Here is a 6,386-nt window from a genome sequence, read left to right on the forward strand (position 1 = left end):
CCCCAGCCTATCAAATCTCATCAGGACTACCTGCATCCTCTTCCTCTGTGGCCTGGCAAGGCCGCTCCTCTCTAGGGGGAAGTGATCAAAGAACAGGCAACAGAGTCCATGTCAGAGACAGCCCCAGATTTTTTTTTTCTTTTCTCTGATGTGCAGAAACACCATATTTTACCCATGTCTTTTTTTATAAAACTATTTTATTTTATATTATTTTTTGCTTTATTTTTATTGTTTATATTAATTACAGTTTATTCACTTTGTATCCCAGCTGTAGCCCCCTCCCTCATTCCCTCTGAATCCCACCCTCCCTTTCTCATCTCCTCCCATGTCCCTCCCCAAGTCCACTGATAGGGGAGGTCCTCCTCCCCTTCCATCAGACTCTAGCCTATCAGGTCTCATCAGGACTGGCTGCAATTGTCTTCCTCTGTGGTCTGGTAAGGCTGTTCCCCCCTCAGGGGGAGGGGATCAAAGAGCCAGCCCCTGAGTTCATGTCAGATACAGGCCCCTATTGCCCTGACTAGGGAACCTACTTGAAGACTGAGCTGCCATGGGCTACATCTGTGCAGGGGTTGATGGATTCTGGGCATTTGAACCCATGTCTTCATGCTTTCGAAGGAATCACTCCTACCCACTGACCTATGTATCTATGTATCTTTCTCTCCAGATCCACTTGCTCTTTTTTTTTCTCTCCTTCTCTTTCCTCCTCCAGACCCGAACATCCTTTCCAACAGGGTCTCTGCTGGCCTCAGACCTGCAGTCTTCCTCGTGAAGTGAAACATGCCCCTCCAGGCTGTGCTTCACCCCTTGGCTTCTCAGTCTCTGACCCCCATTTGGTTCATTCCCTCTCAGGTCAGCATCCATGCTGTTCAGCGACTTCATTTCCACTACCTTTTGCTCCTGCCGCCTTGCTAGTTCTCAGCCTCCCAGAAATACAACCATTTAGCCACTTCCTTACATCCAACCACTAAACGCTTCTGCAGAAAACACACAACAAAAACCTTTCCTTGGGTCCAAAATGATGGCTCAGCAGGTAAAGGTACTTTGCCTGAGTTCAATCCCTGAAGCCCATGTAAATGCGTAAGGAAAGAAGCAACTCTATAAAGTTATCTCTGAGCTCCACACACAGGCTGTGGTATGTACCTGTACAAGCGCACACACACACACACATACACACACACACACACCAGTAATGAATAAAAATTTAAATTATCATGATTGAAATTGCAACCTGGCTGCATCTCCTTATTCTAAGAGAAAAGAGGCTAGCAGGGGGCTTGTCCCCTTTGTCAACACAGACATGAGTCCACTTGAGTCTTTCCCACTTGTATTTCGTGGCAAAGACTCTCCTGGTCTTCCCATGCAGGCGGGTAGTTCCTATTCTGACAGTGTAGACCGAGATCCTGCCCTTCCTCCGCGGCCTACTCCATAACTGATGCCTTCCTCCTCTGCTGCCCCAGCTTCTTTACCTTGGTTGCCTCGAATTCCCGAGTGTGATGACATGCTCTCACCTTACTTCTTTTTGCCACATGTGAGGCCCATGTGTGTAAGCCCAGCCAGGTGTGATGGCGCATGTCGGTGAGCCCAGCATGCTGGAGGCAGAGGACAGACTGCTCCTCATAGCAGCTCCCCAGCCAGCCAGGGCTGCATGGTGAGGAATGCTGTTTAATACACACACATTCCTCACTGGCTGAGCCATTCCGTTTTTTTTTTTGTGTGTGTGTGAGTCAAGATGTTTACCGATAGCCAGGCACAGCACTGCACACCTGTAATCCCAGCACTCAGGGAGGCAGAGGCAGGTGGATCTCTGTGAGTTCCAGGCCAGCCTGGTCTACAAAGTGAGTCCAGGACAGCCAAGGCTACACAGAGAAACCCTGTCTTAAAAAACAAACAAACAAACAAACAAACAAACGAATAACAACAACAGTTTACAGAGATGTTTTTGGACATAGTTAAAAAACGAACAGAAATAACCTAAAGTCAACTGGGGTTTTGATTCACACAAACAAAATGCTGTATATCCACTACGTATAGGTGATTAATCTGTACACACTGGCTTGGAGATATGCAAAGATATACTGCTTGACAAAAAGAGTCAGTTGGATGTATATACATACACATACATAAAACTTACGAAGGAAAATATGTTCAAATTATATTGTGTGAAAATTAAAAAATTATGAAAATACAATTAAGTACAATACAAATATTAAAATTTAAAGGATCAGTCATGGGCAGATGTTTCATGCCCCACACTTAGGTATATATCAGGCACATTTAAAATTTTCTTTTGTGGTTAAACTTAATTTCTGCAGTCTCCTATTTGTCAACTGGTACACACTGGTTCTAACTCAAGAGCAGAGATACAGACACCGCGTTCTCCGTCACCTTCAATGTTTTCTTCACTTTCTCTGGAAGGGAATGATTGATTTCCATGAAAGCTCACACAGCTGCTAAGGAAGAGGCATGAAGATCAGTTACCTGCTCATTCCTTCACTCGCTCACACAGTCAATCAAATTTTCATTCATTGCCGGCAAGAGTGCAGCCGCTGTTCTAACTCTAGAGACACAGCAGCGAAGAAAACACTGAAACCACAAAAGCAGGAACAAGAAAAGCATGACTGTGAACGTAGATATCAAGACTAAATAGTGTCAGGTAAGAGCTTTAGAAATACAGGAGGGGGCCAGAAAGGAGGGAGAGAGACAGAGAAAGACAGAGACAGAGAGACACAGAGAGAACACCACAAACAGGACAGGTGGGAGAAAAGGGGTCCCAGCCTGTAAAACAAGTGAAAGTGTGCCAAGGCAGTAGTTTCTATGACATGTAAATGACAGCAAAAGACCAGCTTGGCAGTAGGAACATAGACTAGGAATACCATGTGTGCACACGTGTGTCCTACATAAGTTTGTGTGAGTATGTGGACATGTATACATGCTTGTGAAAATGTGTACGGTGAGGATATATGTGTGTGCCTGTGTGAATGTGTTTTATGAGTGTATGTGTGGGCCTGTGTAAACGTGTTTTGTGTGTGTCCTTGCAGGTGCTTTGTGAGTGTTCTGAGTTCACGAGTACATCTGAGTGTGAGAGAGAGGTTGTATGTGTTGGAGTGTGTGAGTGTGACTGTTGGAAGGGAGTGTGTTAATGTTAGTATGTGTGTGCCTGTTAGCATGTAAGAATGTAAAAACGTTGAAATATGAGTGAGAGCCTGGCATCGTGATGCACACCTGTAATTCCAGCAGTCAGGAAGGCAGAGGCAGGAGGATCTCTGTGAGTTTGAGACCAGCCTGGTCTACAAAGTGAGTCCAGGATAGCCAGGGCTTCACAGGGAAACGCTGTCTCTCGAAAAACAAAACAAAACAAACAAAACAAACCACAAACAAACAAAAGAAAAAGAAATGCGAATGTGACTGAGCGCAAGTCTTTGCTGGCATCTGCGTGGCAGTGAGTGGGAGTGTTTGAGTGTGGGCATGTGCTACCGTGAGAACATACTGATATGTGTTAGTGTGCTTGGGTGTGTGTATGCATGTGATAGTGTGTGAGTGAGTGAGTGTGTTTGTGTGTGGCAGAGATGAGCCTGTGCGGACCGTTGTCTTTCATGTCGCTCAGTGCAGGCCCTGGTGTCAGGATCAGTGACTAGCTTGGTCACTCTGCTTTCTTCCACTTTTGACCCATGTCTCACGTCCAGGGACCTTTCCCACTTTCCTGAAGCGGGAAAACACACTCTTCAGCCACTTGTCACTCCCACCAAGCCACTCACCTTCTGGGGTTCTGAAAACCTCAACTCTGAAGGGTCTGATTTTTTTCTACAGAGGATTCATCTTTTCTTTGACTCCAAATGCTTTCTGAATCTCCAAACTGAAGGATGTACTTTCCCCCTCGCGGTGAGAAAATGTTCTCTTGATGCTTTCTCTGAAAAACGTGTGTACCACTTGACGAAGTAAGCGGGGAAAGAGAAGACATGGATGTCGACGAGTCTCTAGGGGTGAAGATTACGCTGATTACTTTAACTTCCCAATAAAAGCGTGAAGACTTGCTACTGCTAACAGTATTTGTCTCTTGTGTTTGACATTTTTGTCAACTGTCATAGCTATCCTAATACGTAGACCCTTTCAACAGAAGCCGTGTAGCCATTCAGAGCCATAAAAATGAGCAATAAAACTTAGATAGAAACAAGAGGTTGTTAGTTGGCACGTTTTTTTTTTTTCTGTTTCTCTTTGTTCTCTGCACCTGTCCAGCTAAAGGTCTTAAGGAGAAGTTTGCCGTTTCTCTCCCCCTCAATACTTCTATGACTACAACTGTTTCTCCTCCTCTTCCTCCCCCTCCTCTTCTTTTTCCTTCTTTTTTTTTTCTAGAATAACTACAGAAAAATCTATAATTACCTCCAAAGCTTTGTCATACTGCTTGGTGGGAATACATAATTCAGCTGCTATGTTACCATTTTTTTTTTCCAAGAAGACTAAGCCTCGACGTTTTGAGAAAATTTCTACAGTTATGTTTATGGTTGAAGTACTATTGTTGGTGTCAGAGTAACTCTTTACCATGTCTCTAGCCAACTGTTTAAAATGTTCTCTATTAGATGGAGGCAAAAGATTTCAAATAGGCCCATAGCCACCTATGGCCATTTCATGATCACCTATCTCTCCCACAGGTAACAGACATTATTAATAGATTCATATTTAAAAGCTTTTGTATAACCACAACAAAATCCTGCTAAATGTTATCTTGTTCCAGTGACATTTCTGCCAACGCAGCCCATTCTTCTGTCTCACTGGGACTTAAATGTGTAGAGATCAACTCACACTGCATTGATACCTCCATACCACCTTGATCCTTGTGTATCATGGCAAGTGTAGAGAATGGTTTCATGCACATCAACATCACCTCTTCTTGTTCTCCTTGAGCAAAATGATTATCGTCTTCACCTATGAGACATTTCAGGGTTCTGGGAAGCGTACCCTGAGGCCTCTTCTCTTTCATCTCTGTTTGTTTCATGGTTGATAATCAGTAGGTTGCTCAGGTGTTTCCTCCTCCCCCATCCATCATCTTCTCTCCAACCATGGAAGCAAAGACTTTGTGAACTGACTTATTCCATCTGATATTTCTCCTTCATTGGCATCTTTGTCCTGGGGTTTGACAGAGCCACTTCCCACTGATGATGGGATGTCAGAATCCTTTGGGTTTTCTTTGGGTGATAATTTTCCTCCCCTTTCCCCCCATTTCTTTTCTTGCGTATTTCTCTCTTCTCTCTGCCTTTCAAAGTCTTCAAAGAGTTTCCTTTCCAGGTAGTCTGATAAGTTGTGGGCTGAACCCCAACATGTCTTCAGGGCTAAAGTGGGGCCACATCCTCCTTCATGTCTTTCAACTCTCCATCAGGATTTTTCCCTTTATGGTTACCTCTAAAAGATGAACCGAAACACTAAGCCTACCCTCCCACATACCTGGCTTTGAATTGTGTGATTCTTCTGACTTTCTTGGTGCATTTCTCTCCTCCCTCCAAGGACACCTCCCACCCCACTACATGGGTGCACAATGTTTATTTTATTTTAATTATTTTTTGAGAATTTTATATGTTAGTACTGTAGTTACATCATTTCCCTCATTCTTCTCCCCCACAATTCTACCTGTGTATCCCAATTCCATCTTAAATTCATGACCTCTTTTCAAATTATTATTACACGCATACATACATACACACAGGCACACACACATGTTATATAAATACAGCTTGCTGGGTCCATTTGGTCTTGCTTTTATGTGTGTGTGTGCGTGTGTGTGTGTGTGTGTGTGTGTTTAGAGTTGACCACTTGAGATTGGGTAATTTAACTGGGATATCTTTCCTGGAGAAGACTGTCTTTCTCTCTCTCCTTCTCCCTCTTTCTTGTCTTCTTCCTCTTTTTCTCTTTCTGTAACAATTACAAGTCTATAGTTCGTCATCTGGGGATAGGGCTTTGGGAGATTCCCTCATCCATGTTGTAATATCAATTGTATTGTCATTGTTCTGGTACTGTTTAGGCAATCATAATTTTGGCATTTCATGGGTACAGCTTTCTTGTCATACATAGAAGACATTGACTCATAACAGATGTCTCAGCCTCTGGCTCTTAAAGTTTTTCTGTCTCCTGGTAGGTGATGTTCCCTGAGCCTTAGGTGTTGGGATTATGTTGTAGATATATCAGTTGGCGTTGAATACCCCTCTGTTGGTTGTCGTTTTCATTTTGACCAGTTGTGGATCTGGTCAAAATGTTATCTATTTGTTGAAAGAGATTGGCTTCTTTGATGAAGAGTGGGAGCTATAGTTATTTGTAGGTATGAGAATTAGGACGTAGCGAGACTTTATACTAGTTTAGAGAAGTGGGAGTAGGTTCTGCCCTAGGGTCCGTGAACTCAC

The 6,386-nt window shown here is 43.6% G+C and overlaps 1 pseudogene; it reads right to left on the reverse strand.

Moving 5' to 3' along the window:
- Window positions 1–4,344: 4,344 nt before the first annotated feature.
- LOC110558376 (general transcription factor 3C polypeptide 3-like) lies at window positions 4,345–5,314 on the reverse strand (annotated as a pseudogene).
- Window positions 5,315–6,386: the final 1,072 nt, after the last annotated feature.

This window comes from Meriones unguiculatus, chromosome 21, assembly GCF_030254825.1.
Source record: "Meriones unguiculatus strain TT.TT164.6M chromosome 21, Bangor_MerUng_6.1, whole genome shotgun sequence".
Lineage (NCBI taxonomy): Eukaryota > Metazoa > Chordata > Mammalia > Rodentia > Muridae > Meriones > Meriones unguiculatus.